Here is a 26,230-nt window from a genome sequence, read left to right as displayed (position 1 = left end):
CCCCCCACCCTCATGCAACCAGCTGTACAAGTCCCAGAAAGGCAAAGTTAAATCGACCGATCGGGTCCGAGACTGGGGAGAGCGTGCGCTGGTGATACCGGTGCTTTGACTCACCTTTGCCATGCCGCTGGCCCAAAGGCAGTCGGTAGTGTCCGGCCTAGCTACCGTGTGGTGAAAGCAGCCACAGAGAGAGCATGTGAGAGAGAGGCAGAGAGATGTAAGCAGTGCATGAGCGGAACTCTCAAGTTTCCAGTGGCCAAGGCGTGAGAAGGCCACCCAGTCCTGTCTTAACCCCCCTCTGGATTGTGGGTCTTGTTGATTTTTCTTCCCTGTTTCAAATGTAGATGCACTACAGGTCCCAGAATTCCAATCAAAGACAGGACTGGGTGGCTTTCCCACTCATGGACCCCGGAAACGCGAGAGCCTTGCCATCGGGTGCGCTTGGTTGTTCTGCGGGTGTCCGGTGGGGGAGTCAAGAGAAGGTGGTTGCTAGTTAGAACCACTCTTAACTTTTCCTGCAACCACCTACTTCTATGGAGGCTCCTTTCTTATCTTTCCGGGGCCCTGCCCGCTTTCGTTTCTGTACTTGCTTGCTGGGTGCTTCACAAACCCCTACTCTGAAGTGGCCCCACGCCGCCACTTGCCGTGCCATACAAAATGGCCACCTAAATAAAATGAATAAACCCCCCCCCCAGAGAGAGAGAGAGAGAGAGAGAGAGAGAGAGAGAGAAGACACGCACACACGCGCACACACACGCGCGCGCCCGCTGTCATTCAAAAGCGGAATTTGGGAATAACTGGAAAACCTCAGATTGGCTGTCCAATCATAGCCCTCCCGGTCTGTGCGTGCGCGCGCGCCAGCCTTTCAACAGGCCAACGTTCTGCCTTGGGCTCGTCACTGAGTGTGGCGGAAAACCAGTTTCCTGGTATTGTCCCAGCCAATCGGAGCGGAGCTGTGTCTACATCAGCCCGCGCGCTCTGCGTCCGTCACAGACCATTGCGCCTAATGCACAACTGAAATCCTTATTGATTTTTGTCTAAAAGTTCTTTATTCTGAACGATATACCACTCATATCATGCCCCTCTCCTTGAACCCTCCTGGTCACACTGAACCAAGAATCAGGCTGGTTTGCAAGGTTAAAATATTTATTTAAATATTTACAATTTATTCACACTATGTTTTAATGGGTACCCAATAATCACCAATGGGGTGATGTAACACTGAATAATCTCTTTAATAAACAAGGAATAATAGTGAGCAAAACAATTCAGCACAGAAATAATACTTCAGTATGTGTGTTCAGATCAAATAGCACTGTGTTTAAAGGTTCCCCCTGTAGACCCCTCAACCCCCAATAGGCAATGTAAAGAGATAGGAGGAGAGAACAGGTTTTCGGGAATGGCAGAATTCAAACAGAATATCAATCCCACTTTCCCCCCGCAAACCCAAGAGAGAAACAGAATTGACTGGCAAGCTGTCAGAATGGTTTTTAAAGTTATCTTAGAATGGACTGGGTAAAAACACTAAATATGGTTTAAATTGCTCAAATTGTTATAATTCTTATGAGAGCCGCGTTGGATGGTTGCACACAAACCCTAGCAATGATGTAATACCATGAAACAATTTGAAATCTTAAAATTAAAGTTGGGAGCAATCAAAAACTGTTTTACACGTGTCTGAATTTCCCTAAAACAAAATTCGTGGCAAACCTTTCACTGTGTGGTCATCGCGATAATGGGAGAACAGTATGGAAGTGGGATGCGGTTTAGATGTTGTGGATGTTAGCTACAAGCAGAAGTTGGAATTTGTTTCTAGCACAAAAACGGAGGAAGTTATGGATGTTTTAGTGGAGGTCGTTTTGTTGAGATAAGCGCAAGAATGTAAAACGGGAATGCACTTTTAAAATGACAAATGGGATTTCTTACACTAGAGGATGACTATGAATAAACAAATGCCACACAGGAACACAGCCACTTGATCAGAATGACTGTCTGGGTTAGGATAGGGATTAACTAAGCAAGGTACATAGGCTAGTGACACAGTTCTATCTATATATACTCACTAGATATGGTTTAAAACTGAACCGTCAGGATTCTGGTCCGTCAAGATTCTGGTCAGGGAAGGGAATCTGGTTCTGGGACAGACAGCTGGGCACATCAGATTGGATCTAAAATCAGCAAGATGCTCTGGTCACAGCATGGCACAGGACTGGATCGGATCTGCAAGGCACTGTGGTCACAGCACGGCACAGGACTGGATTGGATCTGCCCTTTTTGGTTCTGATGATAATTATTTCAGCAGGCAAGCAGTACAGTGCAGCCCGGCTGTATTTTGATGCTCTCCTTAGGGGGTGGGATTCTGGTTCTGGAATTTAAGGCCTAGCTGAAAATGGTTCAGCTATGCAATAGGCCCTTCTGCTTTGCCAAGTTTCTGGAGTCTGGAGCAAGGAAGATGTAAAGTTCTGCAGCAGGGTGCTCCGCCAGCATCAGGGTAGTGAGTGAATCTGTGTCTCTTTTTCTGCCCTCTGCTGTCTCTATTTATGCTATGACAAAGGGGGTGTGTGTGCTGGTTTAGCCTAAGATCACCCCTTTGACAGGTGATTGGTCAGAGTCTCCTCCCTGTCTTGATAGGAGGAGAAAAACTGTGTGTCACCTTTATGGTGTGGGTTTATGAGGCTTAGAGTCCACCCATAGCCGCTTGAACACAAAATCTACTTTTGACACAATACATATTTATACATGTGCAACCTCTATAACAATCGCATATACAGATTACATATTTTGTGTAGCAGCTACTCCTCAAAACCCTGTCACTGTGGGATCTTGTGTCTCCTTTTCACTGAATTCTGCCCTTTTCATCAGGAACACAATGTCCAATTTATCAGCAAATTTCTACAAGTGTGCGTGTATAACATGGGCATAAGTGTATAAAGTTTCATACTTCTAGCAGAAATACACTTGGTATAAAATCACATTTTCTGCTGTTTTCTTCCAAAATATGTCACACGAGTTTGCCGCCTCTTGAAATGTACAGCCACTATTTAGATTTACAATTCTGTTACTTTTGTGTTTTTGACCATTTTAAATGGCAAGTTACAAGGCTTCAAACACAATGTTCTTTGTGAATATTCAGCCACAGATGGCTGTTTGGGTCTACCTCTTTTTGTCTCCCTTCAGTCCAGAAGCATCTCCTCCCTGTTGGCTCTTGGCAGAGGGCATTTACGACGGTCCTCACACCTAGCATTTCCTGCTTTGCAGCTGTTCATTGTTTCCTTCCCCACTGCAGACCAGGTTCTTCCCCAACCCTATAATTATCGTCTTGGTGTGATTTCCTGCTGGAGGGAGCTGGAGGGAGAGGCCTTGCCTCTGTGAGGAAAGCTGTTATTCCAGTTTGGTAGCTTTAGCCAACTTATATTAACTGTTAATTCTGTTGAATTTTCCCTTAGCATACAACAAACTTGTGGGATCAAATCACAGCTAAATACTTATTCAAGATTTTAAACCATGGAATCAAAACAGTTACCAGATGGGTTACTCTCAATAACGGGCCTCTTAGATTGCAAACATTTGATTTCAGTTTATACATGTTTAAAGTTTAATCAGGCATGCCCCTGACAGCTGTCATTCAGGCAGCCCGGGGTACTGCACCCAGATTTTGACAGATCCACAGACAGGCCACTTTTGCTGTGGAAATCCCTTGATGCTTTCAGCTTTTCAGGACATTGTATGTTCACAATGATTTCTTGAACTAAGTGAATTGTGGCACCCAGCAAGAATTTTGGATGTATGAGGGTGTTTTGTACCAGCATTCGGCAGTTTCAGCAACAAAGAAAAAGAGATTTAAAGCAAGATTTTGGGGGTTCCTTTAACCAAGCACTGCTTTTCCTTCTGTGCTCCATTTTCACTTGTTGTGGAGCCCAGTAACATGTTTCAGGAGTGAGATCTCTGTTCCACCACTGACAACATGCATGGCAGATTGGGCAGCCATCTTTTTGTGCTTTGCAAAGTGCGATTTTCAGGGGTTCTGGCGCGCACAAGGGGTTTGCGGCCATTTTACTTTTTTTGGCACCATCAGAACACAGGGATGCCGCAAGGCAGAGCAAAAGTGGGTCAAAACATCCCACAGAGCCCCCCCTGCTGACTTGAGTTTGACCGCCCGTCAAGGGGAAGTCAGGAGATTGGGATGTTCTTTCTTTCTTTTTGGTGCAGGTGGAGAAAGTCATCTGCTTCTCCCATCATTGCTGGATCGACATGTTCTCCTCGCCAGTTCTGGATCGGAGTATGGAGCGATACTCTGAGCTCCTTGGGTCTTTCCTCCCGGTCCCCGAGTGGTCCTCCTTGGTACTTAGGAATTCTTGGTTCCAGTGCTATGAGACAGAACAGAGCATGGTTATGGACATTTGCCCACTACTGTTCGTGTAGTGGGGCAGATGCATACATTGAATACAATTTACAATGTTCCACGCCTGTATTTACTAATGGTTTCCACAGGTGGATTCTTCTAGGGGGCCAGAATTTCCCCCTCCTGGTTTCTGGTTGGCTCCTCTATTTGTAAATTGTACCTGTGATGTCAACTCTTCAGCTGGTTTATGTGGACCCACTTGTCTTCCCCCTCTGCCAAACTGCCTTGGGGATGCAGATTTTGTAGGCGACTGGTGAGATTCTGTCTACAATTTCAAAAGGACCCCACCAACTTGGGATAAATTTGCGCTGTTTGGCTAGGTTCCTTTGGAAATTGTACAAGTAGACCTGGTCTCCTACCTGGTATTCTTTTTTAGTTGTCTTAAGGTCATAGTGGGTCTTCATACTGTCTGCAGATCTTTCTAGATTCCGCTGAGCATAGGCAAAAGTATGTGCAAGGTGTTTTCTCAGATTCTCAACATACCCATGAATTGTGGAGGCATTCATCAATGTCTGCTCTTGAGTTCTGTAGAGCAGATGTCGGGGTAGCACCATCCTTCATCCAGTCATCAGCTCAAATGGAGACATTTTTGTTGCAGAAGAAAGGGTAGATCTGATGGCCATCAGGACAAGGGGTAGTCGAATATCCCAACTGGGCCCAGAATCTGCCACAAACTTTTTTAATATGCTCACAATAGTCTTGTTGTATCTCTCAACTCCACCACTAGAGGCTGCCGGTAGGCAAAGTGTAGTTTCCTTTTGACCCCAAGTGTCTCCCACATCTTTGTCATCACTTTACTTGTGAAGTGGCTACCTCGGTCTGACTCAATCCTTTGGGGTAGTCCAAAACGCGAGAAGATGTGATTGATCATCAGGGCAGCTGCTGTATCTGCCTTGCAATTTGGGGCTGGGAGACATTCCACCCATTTAGTGAACAAGCATGTTACAGTCAGCATGTACTTGTTCCCCCTAGAGGAGCGAATCACAGGCCCGATAAAATCGACTTGTAAATCTGACCAGGGCAGTGTCATCCCCCTCTTTTTGGAGGGGAGCACAGGATGTGAGTGATGTTGGCTGAAATTGTGCACATACAAGACACCCCTTCAAGTATTGGTCGAGGTCCTGCCCCATGTGTGGCCAGTATGCAACCTCTCGCAAGATTTCTAATGTTGTATGAAACCCCCGATGACCGGCTGTGGCCGCATCATGGGCATGACTTAGCATCAGGCTTCGGAATGAGGTAGGGACCACCAACTGGTCATGACCTGCTATGGATCTCCTGACCAACAAACCGTCTTGGATTCGGAACATTTTTGGACATTTCATCAACACTCTGAGGTCCTCTTTCCCTATGTAATTGGTATCCATCAGGGGAAAGTTCTCAGGGTCCTCAATGTGTTCATAAAACGTACCAATTATTGGATCCCCTTTTTGAGCCGTAATCAAATCAGCATCTGGGGTCTCCTTACTCCATTGTGCAGTTGAGAGTTCATTGTGAGCCTTTGTCTGGGACCAAGTGATAGCAGTGACCTGGATTTCCCCCAACAGGGACTCGACCTCAAGTAGATCCCCTTGGATGGCTCCAGTTTTGGCCAGCTGATCAGCTAGATCATTTCCAGGTTTGTCCTTTAGAATGACCCTTGATCATTTTCCAGTAGATGGTCATCCCATTCGAGGTGACCAGATCATCAATATTTTGTATTAATTTTCCATGTTTCAATGGTTTATTATTAGCACATAGCATGCCTCTGGTTTTCCAGTTAACCAGGTGCTCCACAAACCCTTTCCGTACATAATCTGAGTCTGTGATTATGACCAGTTCGTGGAGTTGGTGTTGGACAGCAGTGAGGATGGCTTGATGCACAGCCATCAGCTCTGCCACTTGACTACTTCTGGGACTGATTTTGTACCCAGCGGAGGGTTCTTGGGCATCATTCACCCATGCATTCCCTACGCCGACCACAAGTTCCTTTTCCCTGTTGTTGGCAACATGGTAGGAGCACCCATCCACATAGACAGTGGGCATTCCCTCACACTGGTCTTCTTTATAGACTTTGTGTGGGGAATTAAGGTATGCCTCCATGTTGTCCTTGATTTTAAGACTTTCGTCCTAGAAACAGTTTTCTCTGGCACAATCATGCAAGTCAACCAGACCGTGCGCGAGGGGACTCTTCTTGTTTTGGCCATATCTGACCTCCACAGGAAAGCCTTGCATTGACAGAATCCAGGAAGTAATTCGGGATATTACTCACATTTCCAGCCCGGATTCTGTCACTTTGAAGATATTGCAAAGGTTAGTGGGGAGTCTCCACTATGATGTGTTCCCCCTAGATAAACGGGCGGTAATTCTTCAATGCCCACACCGTTGCCAGGAGTGCCTTCTCACAATCGTTGAATTTTTCCTCCACAGAGGATAATGTCTTACTCGCATAGGAGATTACTTTATTGACCTTGTCATGCTTTTGATATAATGCTGCAGTCAAGCATGTATTTGAGGACCCTGTCTCCAAGAAGAATTCCTTGTTTTTGACAGGGTAAGCTAGGCAAGGCGCGTGTGAGAGGCTTCTTTTGAGTTGTCTTACTGCCTCAGCTTGTTCTGGACCCCACTCCCACTTGACCCCCTCCCTTCAAAAGATGGATCAGGGGTCTGCTGATCTCTGTGTAGTCATCAAGGAACTTTCTGCTGTAATTAGTTAGTCTACTGACAGGTACAGTCCAGTACCCATTGGTCAGGTCAATAGAAGTGAATACCTTCGACCCCTGGATCTGGGCCAGCCCTTGGTTAATGTAGGGAAGAGGCCATCGGGAAGTATGGACCTGTTTGTTGAGCTCCCTTAGGTCAGCACCGAGTCTCCACTGGCCATTTGGTTTCAAAATCCCCAGCACTGTATTATTAGAGGTGCTGTGGACTGGACGAATTATCCCACGGGATTCAAGGTTCTAAATTATTTCAGTAAGGGACTCCATTGATGCGAGAGGCAAGCGATATTGCTTCACAAACACTGGAGTCATGCCAGGTTCTGTGGGAATTGTTGTTGTGTGGATGTTGGTGCGACCACAGTCATATGAGTCCACTGCAAAGGGATCTTGAAAATCTAAGAAAACTTGTTTCAATTTTTGCCTTTGCTCCAGAGTCTCACAGGCATCAGCTAGGTTGACTCTCTCTTCAACCATCTGCCTGAAGCCTTGAAAGACTTCCGGTTTGGCTATCTCAGCGGCCTCCTCCAGCTGGGTGCAGAAGTCCCTGGTCAGAGTGCTGATTTGGACTGATGGCTTCAGGTGGGGGAGGCAGTCCTTGTGGACTTGAAAGATCACCTCATCCCGCCTGAAGTCACAGGTCACATCTTCCTTACCATAAGGGCAGGAAGAGTACACCAGGAAATTCCCCCCATGCCGGGTGAAGATCCTGTCTGGGGTTGTGTCATCATCGCTATCACTGTCAAAACAGTCCTTGCGGGTTGGTCCTAAGAGTTAATTACCTAAATCTATGGAAAATGTTGGTCATCAACCGCCATTCCAGTAATGGGGCCTGCGCCCAGAGTGATGCTCTTTAGGTCGCTGTTATCCACCTCTATTGGAATGGTGTTGTGTTCTATGTTGACTAGTGGTGTTGGGTTTACCCCCAACCCTTGCTGTTGGAAATGAGCATGAACATAGGCGTCAGGATTTTTCAGTTTCTGTCCTCTTTTAATTTTTTACTGCTAGTGAGAATTGTCAGGTCCTTTCTGGGATGGTACCTTCCTCTCCAATCTGAATTTCATCTGCATATGGCAGCAGTTGAGCTGACTGAAATGCTTTCTCTGGGCCATCAAAGTCCATGGGATAATCCGCTAATCGGGACCAGGCTTTGAAGTTTATTAGGTCCAAACTAATGGCAAAGCGATTGAGAATGTCACTGCCTAAATAACATGCAGCAGGGACATCTCGCACGACCCAACAATTATGAACTATGCTCTTGTTGCCTATGGAAATTTTGAGCATACACCTGCTAGGCAGGAGATGTTTGGAATTGAGTGTTTCCAGGTCAATTTCCCATTTGTCTAACAGTTTAAATGTGGGAATGGCTGGATCTTTTGGGGGTTTGCGGAACATGGCCTCGATGATGAAGCTCTTACCGTTGTTCACACACACTCGGGCGAGAGCAGAGTCCTTCCCCTTATTTAACTGAATAGGGATGAACAACTGCTCTCCAATTTTCTGAATATCAGCCAAGCTTTGAGCTGATTTCTCATCTTTTTGGACTATAGGAATGGGATTTTCTGATTGTGAATTTGTATAGAATTTCAGAATGTTTCCTTCCAGTGTGGAATGCCACCTTAGACTGGAAGGAAGGTTGATGTTCAGAAATAGAGAGTGCCCCCTATCACCAGTTTGTTGTCCTACTGCTATTACTGTCACGTCTGGGATTTGATTATTCTGGAAGTGAAATTCAATTTGGTCAGGTTTTTGTTCAACCATGTGGCATGTGCCATTTAAACTAACATAGTTGACACTCTGTTTTAATTTTATAGGTTGGTTAGTCTGGGTCCAGAGGACCTTGTTTACACAATCTATGAGGGGAGACAATCTACGCAGGATGTAATTCCCTGGTAAACATGGTGTGCCCTCGGGAGTCACAACTATGACCGGGTGTTTCACCTTGTGTCGCCCAATTTTAATTTCAAAATCCGCAGTCCCCTCGACAGGAGTTTCCTTCCCGTCGAAGTTCTGAAGTTGTCCAGGAAGAAGGGTGAGAGGAATTTGGTACTTCTCCCCCCTTCCCGAATTCAGTTGATCAAAGGCCCTTTTTGACAGAAGGTTGGCTTGGGATCCAGTGTCCACCAGTGCCACCATTGTACATTGCCCTGTATTTGGACCGGGGCATAAAATCTTCCCCCCTTTTCTTCAAGGGGGCAAAGATAATGCACATTTTTAGCCAACTGGCGGGATAGTTTCTTTGCTTTGGATAGTGACAGAGAGGTGATTTGGGCAGGATTCTGTTTGGGATCTTGGGAACCTGTAAGAAAAATGTGACCGCTAGATATGGGGGAAGTTTTGGATTCCCCTGGTTCTGATTCTATGCTGCCCCCCCCTTTTTGGAGGCAGTCACCAGAATGGGTTCGAACAAGGGGATTTTCGTGCTGGTCATTCTGGGGTTTGATGATGGGCGGTTTCAACTCGGCCCCCACATCTACCCAGTCTGGATTGGAATCTTTTGGGGCCCATTTTTCTTTGGGAGGAGTTCCCCCATCCCTGAAGGAGAAGATCCTTTTCCCAGGATCCTCTGAGGACCCCTCTCCTTCAAACTGGAAGATTTGTACCTCTTCCACAAAATGGGTCTTTTTAGGCTCTTTATTTCTCCTACCCTCCCTCTGCTCCTTGGGTTGCAGACTTTCGAGGGCAGGAGATTTTGGTTCCAGTTCCTGGATTTCTAGGGGCTTTCCACAAGTGGGGAAGGAAGCTTCCTCCAAGGCTTTACACCCCCTTCTCCTTGTGCCTCCTCCCTGGGAACCGGTGGGTTGTCGGGGTTCTTCCCCGTCATTGTTCTGGAGCACCAGATCCTGGATTTAAGGAGTTCTGGGCCACCATGCTCATGTTAGGGTTCTGTTGAGCCCTCAGCATGCGACCCAGATCCTGTACCATGTTCTGGACCTGGCACTCTAGTTGGGACACCCGCTCTGGCTGGTACGGGGTCCTCAGGTCCACCCTGGGTTGATCCTGGGAAGGGTAACTATCCCTTCTCACATAATACCCCTGGTTAGCAAAGTTTGGGTACCCCTCCACCCTTAGCCTCCCCTCTCCCGGATTGGGCTGTCTGGGCTCAGGAAAGTGGGGAAAGAAAGAAGGGTTGTTTTGGGGGTTGAAGTTTGGCGGGTACCGGGGAAAGAAATTTGGTCCGGCATTTGGGGGATTACTGCCCTACAGGGGGGGAAATTGAGGAGGGAAGTTTCCTGGGTTCCCAGCTGTCTGGTTGAACCCCCCCCCTTGGGATGAAGGAGTCCACACATAGCCCAGGATGGGTCTATTTCCCTTGTAACGTGGGCTGATGTAGTCAGGGGAGTTAGGGGTCCCATTTGTGGGGTTACCTCCCAGGCTCCCAATTTGGGATTGGCCCGAGGGCCTTCTGGGTTTGGGGTTGGTTGGAGTCTGCACGGGCAGGTTCTTTTTTTTTTTTTTATTGTTGCATTTTTGGTTTACATAAAACCTTATACAACATTTCATACAAATATACATTTCATTAGTTTATAAAACAACATATACAACTCTAGACTAAAAGGATAAAAAGAAATTTCATACAAAAAAAATCACACAAATACACAAGTGTTCCTAAAAAATTTAATAAAATCCTCTCCCAGCCCTTAATTAATGTTATTCTCTATTTACTTTGTATATTTTTGCTTGCATATTGAATTCTTTGCTTCCAATTCCTCCATTATATTTTGAAGCAATGAATTCAATGCTAAAATTAAAGAAACATTTACTCCCCACATACAACGACTCCAAAACAAATGGCTAGACATCTCAAGCTCTCTATTAAATCTATCTTTAAGATAGAATGCTCGTTTGGGCTCAAAATGAGTACAAAATAGAATAAGGTGCTTTAAAGTTTCCAACATATTAATTTTCTCCACAGAAGCGGCATGTTAGGCTGATTCGATTTTGGTTGAGCACCTCTTCTTTGTGGCCCCAATGCTGAATCCTTTCTAAAGTCAGCATCTGATTGAATCTAAAGCGCATATATGTTAATCTCGCCTTATCACATGGGAATCTTTGTAAGTAGAGAGGAATAAATTCCTTTGCATGACCAAAGTTAGCATACTCCTTATATAAGGAGTAAGACTCTACACCGTTTACTGTGTCCACCCAATCTGCCTTAAATAGAGATCTCTTGACTAGTCCAGGTCGCTCTACCAGATCATATAGACAAAGACCTAGACTGTCTAATAAACAATTCATTTTATCACTGAATTTACTGATGGATTTTACTGACCCGGATTTAACAACCCTATTCAACAGCTCATAGAGGGTGTTTACAGGTGGATCATTTATCTTTCTATACAAGGATAGCTGCCTCCATAAGTATCTTGCTTTGAGTGAAATAAGACAAAACTGATGTCGAATAATGGCATTGGGGACTGCCATAGATAGGCCAAGTACTTCTTTCCACATTTTCCCCTGACCCATATTCAGACATGCACTCATATCATGGGTGCAGATATCCAAGCCATACAAAAGGACCGGCTCACATTTTGCAAGATAGAAACGTTGTATCGGTAGGAATGAAAATGTACATACCCTGACCTTCAAAAATTTCATTTGACCCTTTAATTTTTTCTCTTCCAGGCTCCTTTTCCATATCTTCAAAGTAGATTTGTTAGTAAAGTTATAGCCTAGATATGTTATTGCCTGGACCTGTTCCACCTGTTCATCTCCCATCTTCCAAATATAGGATTTATTGGTTCTTTTCTTAGTAACCACAATCGTTCGAGATTTGGATGCATTAGGGGAGAGGTTGTTCGCTATCGCGTAGTGATAAAAAATATCCATCTTTCTACGCAGGCCACGAAGAGAACGATCAAAGAGAATAAAATCATCAGCAAAGGCCATCCACTCAATAGCCAAGCTCCCCAACCTAACCGGCGCAATGGAAGGGCCCTGCCACATGTCCTCCACATCGCTGACGTATAGGTTGAAGAGCGTGGGAGCAAGTGAACAGCCCTGCTTAACCCCAACCTTAGTGTCAATGGCATCAGATAGCATACCTTCCTGAGTCAAACGAACCCTGACCGAGGTATTGTTATGCAACAGAGCCAGTAGTTGGACAATCTTACGAGGAAAATTCATTCCTAACATTTTAGTCCACAATCTGATAACCCTGTCAGAGGCATTGGAAAGATCCAAGGATGCCATAAAAACTTCACTCATGTTAGTTTGATGGACAGTATCTCTCAGATGGGCCAGAATGTTCCCATTTAAGTCTGTTAAACCCTCTCTTAAGCCCACCTGCAATTTACGAAAGCAGGCATTCCTTCTAATCACTTTATTAAGATCCCTTAAAAGAAGAATGCCAAAAACCTTACTAGCTGCATCTAAAAGTGCTATAGGTCTATAGTTCTGGGGTTTGAGAACATCTCCTTTTTGTAATTTGGGTACAATAATACTTTGAGTCCAAGATTTAGGAATGGTATGGTTTTTAAAAATATCATCAAATATGGGTTTTAACAATTTAGCCCACATTTCAGGTGCTCTCTTTATTACGAAAAGAGGAATACCGTCAGGGCCCGGCGCGCTAGATGGTTTGAGTTTATTGATAGCCCACATGATGTCTTCAAAATCCCACAGGCAATCGCCCACCGCTGGAGGACCTAAATCCATATCCTGTTCCCTAGAAAAGGCAGAAGGCAATGCAAACCTTTTCTTGTAGTAAGAGCACCAGCCCTCCACTTGGATAGGGCAATCAAGTTGGTCTTTACTTGGCCTCAACATGTTGTTAACAGTAGCCCAAAATTTAACCTCTCTGCCCTTACAAAGATTGTGCATCATCAACTGATGAACTTCAAGATGATGTTCGATTTTCAGCGACTTAATCAAATTTTTGTGTTTCATGATCATTTCTTTTTTCCTAAGCTGCAACTCAACAAAAGAGATGGGTAGTTTCTTCAGAATCTTCAGTTCCCTATTTTTGATACACTTGGATCTTTGGACTCTACAATCACTAACCTTCTCCCTAAATTTCAGCTTCTCCATATCATCTATCCTACCGATTTTGTAGACACATGACAATATAACCTTGTTGTAATAAAATCCCCCTATTGAGGGATTCTCTTCCCCACTAATTCGGTGCGATTCTAAGGTAAAATTTTCTAACACCAATGTATTAAATTTGTTAATAATTTTCTTATTCCATACAATCCTTCTCCTATTATTTGACACCTTTGCGCCCATAGACATAGGATTAATGTGTGTACCAAAACCTAAAAGCGATAAGGAAAAGCACAGGGGGATGTGATCACCCAACACTACCTCCATGAGTGTCAATTTTCCACAAGCCTGTTTCCAGCTATTAGATGCATAAAAAAAAGTAAATTCTGGAGCTGTTACTTCCTCTTTTCCAGGTATATTTGGGTAAATTCCAATCCGAGGCATGATCTAAGAGTCCCAGGTCCTAATGTTCAAGGAATTTATCCCACCATATACCTCTCTTGAGGTTAGTATGAAGTATTTTAGGGACGACCCCTCTTTCATTTCACATAGCACCCTCAGCACAGGCCGAACTGAAATCACCTCCTATAATAATACGATTACCATACCCCTTCTCAAACCAACCCCCCAGGATCCCTCCAAGAGAATCCTCCACTATATCTAAAGGCACCTTTAGAGGATTCCAATATATATTCAACAGGAGAATAGGATCTACACTATTCTTTGACGATAAGACAATGCCTAGAAGCCAATCACTCTTAAAAATCACGGAGCCATGAAACCCCAAATTACAATCCACAGCGATCATCAGACCACCACTTGGCCGCCCGGTAAGCCCCCTCGATGCTATTGAGGAGAAGGTATAAAAACCTTCTATATACATATCAGACAACCTCATAGTTTCCTACAAAAAATATATACAGGGCAGGTGTAATTTTCCCCTTTAGTCAAAAACGTATTCAGATGAGATCCCCCGCATGAATTCCAGGAAATGACGTCAATGTTAACATAGTTAGGAGCACCCATTGCCTTGTCTAAGGGTCTCTAAAGTTTTAAGCACTGGTTGCACCCATGACCAATCCTTACCACTGTTAAGAAAACTGGAAATAAGGGCCAACCCTGGATCTAATTTTTCTACTTTTTTATTACCCAAATGGGTGATTTGTTCTATTTGGGAGTTAATTTGTTCCTTATATTGAAGGAAATTGTCGGCTTCTTTATCGTCCGCAAATGTGATTAGATCATACCCCAAAGAATTAAGATTTTTTCTTGGGCACGTACCACATCTGCAACCATCACTGAATGAAAACAACTTACCATTCGATGGTTGTTATAATCAAGTAACGAAATAGCGTCTATATCATCTGTTGTAATAGCCCGCAATAAAGGAATTTTTTAAAACAAATTTAGAAGATGTGTTCTATTTAAATTTGTCTGGGGGTCAATTTTATTATTATAAATCCAGCCCAAAATCTTACCTGTATGGATCTTAGGAAGTGTCTGGGCCAAAGTTGATTGGATCTTTGTATTATCTACAGAAGATTTCACTAATGCATTTCCATGAAATCCTGAATTTTGGAAGTCTGCGTATCTAGGGGGCTTACCCCCACATTATTAAAAGTAGAACCACTCCCACACATCAATCGGTCCATTAAAGGAGGGAATATAAGAGTATACTATCGGTGCCATTACTTCGGAGATGGGAGGAGGAATAGTTTGTTGCGTACCTATTGATGTTCTAGCATGTTTGGTGCTAATTATTTTATCAAAAGCTGTCATTTTAGTTTGCTTAGTTTGTGGGTGGTCTTGCTTAATTCTCAATAAATTGCTCTCTTCTATATTAGGGTTGGTGTTATTTTCCCCCCTCATTGAAGGCCCTCTGGTACTAACTTCCCCCCTGCACCTGGCCTTCTTCCCTATTTAAACCCTTAGCTACCCCACTATCATCAATCTCTTTTTGGATAGAAATATTCCTAATTGCTTTAAGATTGGAGTTTCTGCCTTTGATTTTCGTATTGGGCATATTTTTAGTTGTTTTGAGCATCCTAACTTGTCTTTTTATTTTTTTGCATCTATACACAGGGGATTGGGATACCTCATTGATGTCATAGTTAAAGCTATTAACAGGACATACTTCATTGAGCTCCGTTGTTCTACCCGTTTCCGATACCGGCTCTGCAAATTTTTTCTCCATATGTTTTATCTTTTGTTTACATTTTTGCCCCTTTTTAGTAGGGGTTTGTTGAATAGTTATGGCATCTTCACTACTAATATTCAAACATTCCCCCTCCTTGGACATCCCCCTCTCATTCTCCTAAGCGCTAAGATTTTCTATATCCTGTTCTTGATCATGTTCCCCTGTTCCTCTTGCAATAGCATCCAATAGAACAGAATGACTATCTGGACAAGTCAAAACCTTTCCATAGTTATTATTTTGTAATTTTTTACCTCCTTGTGTAAGGAATTCTTGGTCCACTATCCCTCTATCTGATGAGGTAGGGCAATCCCCTGAAAGCATAATTTCCAACAGAGTGGTGATTTTCGCATCCATAGTTGCCAACCTCCTATCTTGGTCCTCTCTGTATTTCTCATATAGCTTCTGTTCTTTAGTGTTATGATCCTTATCAGTCTTACCCTCCACAAGGCCCTCCAAGAATGCCAAACGTGTAATTAATTGATTGAAGGCGGCTTGTTGGCCCACCATGGTACCACCTCAGGCCAATTCACTACCAGGTTCTTAGGCCTCCGGATCTCCAGATCTAAAATGGGGGCAACCTTCACCTCCGGCACCTTAGCAGCAGCAGGGGTGTTGGTTGGTTTGGGGCTTTTGCTGAGATTTTTACTTTCCAACGGCTTCTGTACTTCATAGATGCAAGTTGCTTGTTCAATGACGCAGTCTAGTGATCTTTTCTCATGAAAGTCCCTCACTAGCTGGGTCATGATATACTTAGGGAGATCATGAAAGAAGGTGTTCACAAATTCCTTACTGTCAGTGCTCACCCTTCTAGTGGTCTGCGCAAAGGCGCGTTTCAATTCCTGAACAATTCTTGTGGGGCCTGATCTTCCCCACATTGTAAGTTGTAGGCTGCCTTGCAAGCCTCTTGAGGGTTCCTATGAATGGAAAAATGTTTCAGGATGGCTGCCCTATAGGTGGACCATCTGGAATGGTTCTGATCCTCCAGCCCCGCAAAGAAGCTGGAGTACTCAGGAGAAAACTTCCACTTTACATACTGAATACAGCTTCTGGGGTCTCCTTGCTCCATTGTGCAGTTGAGAGTTCATTGTGAGCCTTTGGCCTTGATCAAATTTACCAATTATTGGATCCCCTTTTTGAGCCGTAATCAAATCAGCATCTGGGGTCTCCTTACTCCATTGTGCAGTTGAGAGTTCATTGTGAGCCTTTGTCTGGGACCTAGTGATAGCAGTGACCTGGATTTCCCTCAACAGAGACTCGACATCAAGTAGATCCCCTTGGATGGCTCCAGTTTTGGCCAGCTGATCAGCTAGATCATTTCCAGTTGTTTTGTCTGGTCCTTCTACTTTAGAATGACCCTTGATCATTTTCCAGTAGATGGTCATCCCATTCGAGGTGACCAGATCATCAATATTTTGTATTAATTTTCCATGTTTCAATGGTTTATTATTAGCACATAGCATGCCTCTGGTTTTCCAGTTAACCAGGTGCTCCACAAACCCGTTCCGTACATAATCTGAGTCTGTGATTATGACCAGTTTGTGGAGTTGGTGTTGGACAGCAGTGAAGATGGCTTGATGCACAGCCATCAGCTCTGCCACTTGACTACTTCGGGGACTGATTTTGTACCTAGCGGAGGGTTCTCGGGCATCATTCACCCATGCATTCCCTACGCCGACCACACGTTCCTTTTCCCCGTTGTTGTCAACATGGTAGGAGCACCCTTCCACATAGACAGTGGGAATTCCCTCACACTGGTCTTCTTCACGGACTTTGTGTGGGGAATAAAGGTATGCCTCCATGTTGTCCTTGATTTTAAGACTTTTGTCCTCGAGACAGCTTTCTCTGGCACAATCATGCAAGTCAGCCAGACTTTGCGCGAGGGAACTCTTCTTGTTTTGGCCATATCTGACCTCCACAGGGAAACCTTGCATTGACAGAATCCAGGAAGTAATTTGGGATATTACTCACATTTCCGGCCCGGATTCTGTCACTTTGAAGATATTGCAAAGGTTGGTGTGGAGTCTCCACTATGATGTGTTCCCCCTAGATAAACGGACGGTAATTCTTCAATGCCTACACCGTTGCCAGGAGTGCCTTTTCACAATCGTTGAATTTTTCCTCCACAGAGGATAAAGTCTTACTCGCATAGGATATTACTTTATTGACCTTGTCATGCTTTTGATATAATACTGCAGTAAAGCATGTATTTGAGAACGCTGTCTCCAAGAAGAACTCCTTGTTTTTGACAGGGTAAGCTAGGCACGGCGCTTGTGAGAGGCTTCTTTGGAGTTGTCTTACTGCCTCGGCTTGTTCTGGACCCCACTCCCACTTTACCCCCCTCCCTTCAAAAGATGGATCAGGGGTCTGCTGATCTCTGTGTAGTCCTCAAGGAACTTTCTGCTGTAATTAGTTAGTCCAAGCAGGCTCCTTAGTTCCTGCAGAGTTGTGGGGTCTTTTATTTTCTGGAGGGCTTCTACTTTCTTTTCCTGGGGACAGAGACCCTGAGGAGTTATCTCATGCCCCAAGAAATTGACAAGGGTTCTGCACCACTGTGCCTTTTGAAAGGAGAGTTTTGCTCCGGCAGCCCTAAACTGTGTCAGAACATAATGGATCTCCGCTATGTGTTCCTCCACAGTTTTGACTAGAACATCGTCTACCTAGGCCAGGTTACCCCTTTCACCCAGGTCGGGCATGGCCTTATGTAGAAAGATGTTAAATTCATTGCCGGAGTTGATGTATCCAAGGGGAGTCCGGGTCCAAGTGTACTGCTGCCCCCGAAGGTAAAGGCCAGCTTGTATTGGTCCTCTTTACTGACAGGTACAGTCCAGTACCCATTGGTCAGATCAATGGCAGTGAATACCTCGACCCCTGGATCTGGGCCAGCCCTTGGTTAATGTAGGGAAGAGGCCATCGGGAAGTATGGACCCGTTTGTTGAGCTCCCTTAGGTCAGCACAGAGTCTCCACTGGCCATTTGGTTTCAAAATCCCCAGCACCGTATTATTAAAGGTGCTGTGGACTGGACAAATTATCCCACAGGACTCAAGGTTCTTAATTATTTCAGTAAGGGACTCCATTGATGCGAGAGGCAAGCGATATTGCTTCACAAAAACTGGAGTCATGCCAGGGTCCGTGGGAATTGTTGTTGTGTGGATGTCGGTGCGACCACAGTCATATGAGTCCACCGCAAACAGATCTTGAAAATCTAAGAAAACTTGTTTAAATTTTTGCCTTTGCTCCAGAGTCTCACAGGCATCAGCTAGGTTGTCTCTCTCTTCAACTATCTGCCTGAAGCCTTGAAAGACTTCTGGTTTGGCTGTCTCAGCGGCCTCCTCCAGCTGGGTGCAGAGGTCCCTGGTCAGAGTGCTGATTTGGACTGATGGCTTCAGGTGGGGGAGGCAGTCCTTGTGGACTTGAAAGATCACCTCATCCTGCCTGAAGTCACAGATCACATCTTCCTTACCATAAGGGCAGGAAGAGTACACCAGGAAATTCCCCCCATGCCGGGTAAAGATCCTGTCTGGGGTTGTGTCATCGTCGCTATCACTGTCAAAACGGTCCTTGCGGGTTGGTCCTAATAGTTAATTACCTAAATCTATGGAAAAATGTTGGTCATCAACCGCCATTCCAGTAATGGTGCCTGCGTCCAGAGTGATGCTCTTTAGGTCGCTGTTATCCACCTCTATTGGAATGGTGTTGTGTTCTATGTTGACTAGTGGTGTTGGGTTTACCCCCAACCCTTGCTGTTGGAAATGAGCATGAACATAGGCGTCAGGATTTTTCAGTTTCTGTCCTCTTTTAATTTTTACTGCCAGTTAGAATTGTCGGGTCCTTTCTGGGATGGTACCTTCCACTCCAATCTGAATTTCATCTGCATATGGCAGCAGTTGAGCTGACCGAAATGCTTTCTCTGGGTCATCAAAGTCCATGGGATAACCCGCTAATCCGGACCAGGCTTTAAAGTTTGTTAGGTCCAAACTAATGGCAAAGCGATTGAGAATGTCACTGCCTAAATAACATGCAGCAGAGACATCTCGCACGACCCAACAATTATGAACTATGCTCTTGTTGCCTATGGAAATTTCGAGCATACACCTGCTAGGCAGGAGATGTTTAGAATTGGGTGTTTCCAGGTCAATTTCCCATTTGTCTAACAGTTTAAATGTGGGAATGGCTGGATCTTTTGGGAGTTTGCAGAACATGGCCTCGCTGATGAAGCTCCTACCGGTGTTCACACAAACTCGGGCGAGAACAGAGTCCTTCCCCTCATTTAACTGAATAGGGATGAACAACTGCTCTCCAATTTTCTGAATATCAGCCAAGCTTTGAGCTGATTTCTCATCTTTTTGGACTATAGGAATGGGATTTTCTGATTGTGAATTTGTATAGAATTTCAGAGTGTTTCCTTCCAGTGTGGAATACCACCTTAGACTGGAAGGAAGGTTGATTTTCAGAAATAGAGAGGACCCCCTATCACCAGTTTGTTGTCCTACTGCAATTACTGTCACGTCTGGGATTTGATTATTCTGGAAGTGAAATTCAATTTGGTCAGGTTTTTGTTCAACCATGTGGCATGTGCCATTTAAACTAACATGGTTGACACTCTGTTTTAATTTTATAGGTTGGTTAGTCTGGGTCCAGAGGACCTTGTTTACACAATCTATGAGGGGAGACAATCTACGCAGGATGTCATTCCCTAGTAAACATGGTGTGCTCTCTGGAGACACAACTCTTACCGGGTGCTTCACCTTGTGTCACCTAATTTTAATTTAAAAATCTGCAGTCCCCTCGACGGGAGTTTCCTTCCCGTCGAAGTTCTCAAGTTGTCCAGGAAGAGGGGTGAGAGGAATTTGGTACTTCAGCCCCCTTCCCGAATTCAGTTGATCAAAGGCCCTTTTGACAGAAGGGTGGCTTGGGATCCAGTGTCCACCAGTGCCAAAATTGTACATTGCCCCTGTATTTGGACCGGGGCATAAAATCTTCCCTCCTTTTCCTAAAGGGGGCAAAGATAATGCACATTTTTTGGCCAACTGGTGGGTTAGTTTCTTTGCTTTGGATACTGACAGAGAGGTGATTTGGGCAGGATTCTGTTTGGGATCTTGGGAACCTGTAAGAAAAATGTGACCGCTAGATATGGGGGAAGTTTTGGATTCCCCTGGTTCTGATTCTGTGCTGCCCCCCCCCCTTTTGGAGGCAGTCACCAGAATGGGTTCGAACAAGGGGATTTTCGTGCTGGTCATTCTGGGGTTTGATGATGGGCGGTTTCAACTCGGTCCCCACATTTACCCAGTCTGGATTGGGATCTTTTGGGACCCATTTTTCTTTGGGAGGAGTTCCCCATCCCTGAAGGAGAAGATCCTTTTCCCAGGATCCTCTGAAGACCCCTCTCCTTCAAAATGGAAGATTTGTACCTCTTCCACAAAATGGGTCTTTTCAGCCTCTTTATTTCTCCTACCCTCCCTCTGCTCCTTGGGTTGCAGACTTTCGGGAGCAGGAGATTTTGGTTCCGGTTCCTGGATTTCGAGGGGCTTTCAACAAGTGGGGAAGGAAGCTTCCTCCAAGGTTTTACACCCCCCTTCCCCTTGTGCCTCCTCCCTGGGAACCGGTGGGTTGTAAGGGTTCTTCCCTGTCATTGTTCTGGAGCACCAGACCCTGGATTAAAGGAGTTCTGGGCCGCCATGCTCATATGAGGGTTCTGTTGAGCCCTCAGCATGCCGCCCAGATCCTGTGCCATGTTCTGGACCTGACACTCTAGTTGGGACACCCGCTCTGGCTGGTACGGGGTCCTCAGCTCTACCCTGGGTTGATCCCGGGAAAGGTAACTATCCCTTCTTGCATAATACTCCTGGTTAGGAAAGTTTGGGTACCCCTCCACCCTTAGCCTCCCCTCTCCCGGATTGAGCTGTCTGGGCTCAGGAAAGTGGGGAAGAAAGAAGGGTTGTTTTGGGGGTTGAAGTTTGGCGGGTACCGGGGAAAGAAATTTGGTCTGGCATTTGGGGGATTACTGCCCTCCTGGGAAAAATGAGGAGGGAAGTTTCCTGTGTTCCCAGCTGTCTGGTTGGATCCCCCCCCCCTTGGGCTGGAGGAGTCCACACATAGCCCAGGATGGGTCTATTTCCCTTGTAACGTCGACTGATGTAGTCAATGGAGTTAGGGGTCCCATTTGGGGGGTTACCTCCCAGGCTCCCCATTTGGGATTGGCCCGAAGGCCTTCTGGGTTGGGGTTGGTTGGATTCTGCGTGGGCAGGTTCTTAGGCCCCAGATCTAAAATGGGGGCAACCTTTACCTCCGCCACCTTAGCAGCAGCAGGGGTGTTGGTTGGTTTGGGGCTTTTGCTGAGATTTTTACTTTCCAATGGCTTCTGTACTTCATAGATGCAAGTTGCTTGTTCAATGACGCAGTCTAGTGATCTTTTCTCATGAAAGTCCCTCACTAGCTGGGTCATAATATACTTAGCGAGAGCATGAAAGAAGGTGTTCACAAATTCCTTACTGTCAGTGCTCACCCTTCTAGTGGTCTGCGCAAAGGTGCGTTTCAATTCCTGAACAATTCTTGTGGGGCCCGATCTTCCCCACATTGTAAGTTGTAGGCTGCCTTGCGAGCCTCTTGAGGGTTCCTATGAATGGAAAAATGTTTCAGGATGGCCGCCCTATAGGTGGACCATCTGGAATGGTTCTGATCCTCCAGCCCCGCAAAGAAGCTGGAGTACTCAGGAGAAAACGTCCACTTTACATACTGAATACAGCTTTGGCTGTCCTTCAGATGGCAAGTTTCCATCATCCGCTCAAATAATTCAAGATACTCCCAAACCAAATATTTGGCATTTTTGTGGTAGGGAGTGATGACGCTCCTAATAGGTTTTATTTGTTTGAGGGGATCCTTGAGTAAAGCCCTCTTAACTTTGTTAGCCTTTTTAGTTCTTGTCACCCTGGTCCACTCATCCTCTGACTCAGAGGCACTGCTACCAGAGGTGGCTGTCTGGTCTTCTAGGCTTTCCCGGATTCTGCGAGCTTGGGAATGGCTGGCAGAATCTGGGGGCCTAGTCTCTTGGGACCTGTGGCGCTCAGAAGAGTCTTCTGACTCTTCCTTACTCCCAGGATTGGTTGAATGCCCCCCAGCCCCCGCTGTCCTAGCTGGGAAGAGTTTTGTAGTATGCTCTTAGTGGGCCTAGTCTCATGGAATTCCCCACCAAATTTCACTGCCTGATCTCTTGGTAACTTATATTTCTGAGGATCCATTTCTCTGATTCTCCCCTCACTGGAGTCTCCCTGATCAGAGAAGATGGCCGTAGCCCTTGGGAACCTATACATAGATGCCCGCCCATCCATTTCTGGGAGGCGCTGACCCATTAGCCCCATATTCCCCATTGGGTTGAAGTCTACCATCCCCATTGCCCCTGGCTCATGTGAGTCAGCGGACATGGGGGTGGCAGAGTCCATGGAATTGAAGAGATTAAAGTCTCTGGTGCCAGGGTTCCTGAGGTTGTGCTCAGGGGTTTCCCTCTCCCATCTGACCTCATCTCTCTCAGCCCCTACTCCCTGATGGCATGCAAGAATCTGACCCTTTTGTTCTTCTATTAAGGCCTTACTGGTCTCTATTAGTTGTGCCTGCATGGCTATCTGTCTATGGAGCCTCTCATTTTTCTCACAGAGAGCCTCATTGTCTCTCTGTGCTTCTTGCCTGCATTGGGAGTATTGGGTCAATTTCTGCTGCAGGAGACTCACCTCCTGAGGTCTGTCTTTACTGGCCTGATTATTCTTTTCCAGAGCATCTTCCACCCTCCTGGTATGCTCTAACAGTTTTTCATAGTCCATTTTGAGTTCACCCAGTCCCTGAAGGGCCAGGTGATTTTCTTCCACCTTGGTTTTTAAATGACTGACTTCCTGGCCTAATGCATCCATTTCCTGAATTAGAGTACCCCTCTGTGCAGCCATGTCGTCCCTTTGTTTTCTAATGGCACATCATTTCTAGCGCTCCTCATCAAAATCTGTTTGAGTGTAGAGATCCTTCACTATTAATTTATTCTTTTTTCTCCATCATTTCATCAATCTGATTTTCTAGTGCAACTATCTGCCCTGCGCAGACTCTATTGTAGCTTAACTTCTGCTCTAGCTTTTGTTGGCTGTGTAGTAGAGAATCCAACCTTTCTTGACACTCTTTTTGTAGTGTCAGTAATTTGGTATCCTGCTCTACCTTCTCTTGCTGCAGGAGATCCAGATCTCCCTTTACTTTTGTCAGGTACTGTCTGGTTTCTCTCTCTGAATCTTGGCTCTTTTGTAGCCTTTGCTCTGCAGAGTCCAGATCAGTTTGGGTCTTCTCTAGGGATTGTACTTGCCTTTTTGCCAGGTCTAGGTTTTCGGCATATTTTTCCTGTATTACTCCAATGTGGAGGTTTAGGTACGCCGCTATTTTGGCAATTTTACATTTCTCTTCTTTTACCCTTGGGGCTATATACAGTTCACCAAGTGCCTGATGTAATGGCCCTGGTCCTGCCATACATCTAATTTTTCAGCAGTGGCTTGTTTGATTTCCTGCAGCCAAACATTGTCATCCTGCTCAATCCATTCACCCCTGACAAACAATTTGTGCAGTAGGTGTTCTTTTGCCATATTAATTTCCACTGGGGTCGCCATCCCGGACATATTAATTTCCTTCTGACTTATCTCAGGGTTACGTTTACCTTTGCAAAACAGGCCCAACTCCTTTGAGTATTTCTATTGAAGGGTGTTTTTACAGTGTATCACAGTACGGTAGCCCAACAAGGTGCATGTACCCCGTCAGTTAGCATGCTGTGTTAGACTGTCACAAGTGGTATGTCTAATTCAGGATCCCGCGATGAGCCCCCAAGCTGTAAGTGATTTCAATCCGGCACACACCTAAGTCAATGCCTAGCGTGTAATGCACAACTGAAATCCTTATTTATTTTTGTCTAAAAGTTCTTTATTCTAAACGATATACCACTCACATCACGCCCCTCTCCTGGAACCGCTCCCCACCCAGGTCACACTGAACCAGGAATCAGGCTGTTTTGCAAAGTTAAAATATTTATTTATGTATTTACAATTTAATGACACTATGTTTTAATGGGTACACAATAATCACCAATGGGGTGATGTAACACTGGACAATCTCTTTAATACACAAGGAGTAACAGTGAGCAAAACAATTCAGCACAGAAATAATACTTTTGTGTGTGTGTTCAGAACAAATAGCAATGTGGTTAAAGGTTCCCCCTGCACACCCTCAACCCCCAATAGGCAATGTAAAGCGATAGGAGGAGAGAACAGGTTTTCAGGAATGGCAGAATTCAAACAGAATATCAATCCCACTTTCCCCCAGCAAACCCAAGAGAGAAACGGAATTGACTGGCAAGATGTCAGAATGGTTTTTAAAGTTCTCTTAGCACGGGCTGGGTAAAAACACTAAATGTAGTTTAAATTGCTGAAATTGTTATAATTCCTATGGGAGCCACTTTGGATAGTTGCATACAAACCCTAGCAATGATTTAATACCAAGAAACAATTTGAAATCTTAAAATTAAAGTTGGGAGCAATCAAAAACTGTTTTACACGTGTCAGAATTTCCCTAAAATGAAATTCGCAGCAAACTTTTCACTGCGTGGTAATCACTATAACGGGAGAACCGTATGGATGCGATTTAAAGCTGTGGATGTTAGCTACAAGCAGAAGTTGAAAGTTTGTTTCTAGCACAAAAACTAAGGAAGTTATGGACGTTTTAGTGGAGGTCATTTTTTCAAGATAGGCGCAAGAATGGAAAACAGGAATGCACTTTTAAAATGACAAATGGGATTTCTTACACTAGAGGATGACTATGAATGAACAAATACCACACAGGAACACAGCCACTTGATCAGAATGACTGCGTACAGTGGTCCCGCCTTCTTCAGATGAGAAAAGATTAGCGCAGAGATAGTTCTAGCAATACTAGCACTGGAGGAAGATAGGAAGTTTGGATAGAGGGTTCAGACAATTGAAAAATACTCATAACAATATCAGGTTCTGAAGAAAAGATAGGAAGGGTTAAGATAGGGATTATCTAAGCAAGGTACATAGGCTAGTGACACAGTTCTATCTATAGATACTCACTAGATATGTTTTTAAATGGAACTGTCAGGATTCTGGTCTGTCAAGATTCTGGACAGGGAAGGGAATCTGGTTCTGGGACAGACAGATAGGCACATCGGGTTGGATCTGCAATCAGCAAGGCGCTTTGGTCACAGCACGGCACAGGACTGGATCGGATCTGCCCTTTTTGGTTCTGATGATAATTCTTTCAGCAGGCAAGCAGTACAGGGCAGCCCAGCTGTATTTTGATGCTCCCCTTACGTGGTGGGATTCTGGTTATGGAATTTAAGGCCTAGCTGAAAATGGTTCAGCTATGCAAAAGGCCCTTCTGCTTTGCCAAGTTTCTGGAGTCTGGAGCAAGGAAGATTTAAAGTTCTGCAGCAGGGTGCTCCGCCAGCATCAGGATAGTGAGTGAATCTGTGTGTCTTTTTCTGCCCTCTGCTGTTTCTATTTATGCTATGACAAAGGGGGTGTGTGTGCTGGTTTAGCCTAAGCTCGCCCCCTTGACAGGTGATTGGTCAGAGTCTCCTCTCTGCCTTGATAGGAGGAGAAAAACAGTGTTTCACCTTTATGGTGTAGGTTTTTGAGGCTTAGAGTCCACCCCTAGCCTCTTGAACACAAAATCTACTTATGACACAATACATATTTACACGTGTGCCACCTCTATAACAATCGCATATACAGATTACATATTCTGTGTAGCAGCTACTCCTCAAATCCCCGTCGCTGTGGGATCTTGTGTCTGCTTTTCACAAAATGTTGCCCTTTTCATCAGGAACACAATGTCCAATTTACAGCAAATTTCTATAAGCGTGTGCATATAACATGGGCATAAGTGTTTAAAGTTTCATAACTATAGCAGAAATA

The sequence above is a fragment of the Ambystoma mexicanum genome, unplaced genomic scaffold (genome assembly GCF_040938575.1).
Source record: "Ambystoma mexicanum isolate Mex_15411 unplaced genomic scaffold, UKY_AmexF1_1 Mex_scaf11, whole genome shotgun sequence".
Classification (NCBI taxonomy): Eukaryota; Metazoa; Chordata; class Amphibia; order Caudata; family Ambystomatidae; genus Ambystoma; species Ambystoma mexicanum.
The sequence above is the reverse complement of the archived record's forward strand: the minus strand, read 5'-3'. Positions refer to the sequence as shown.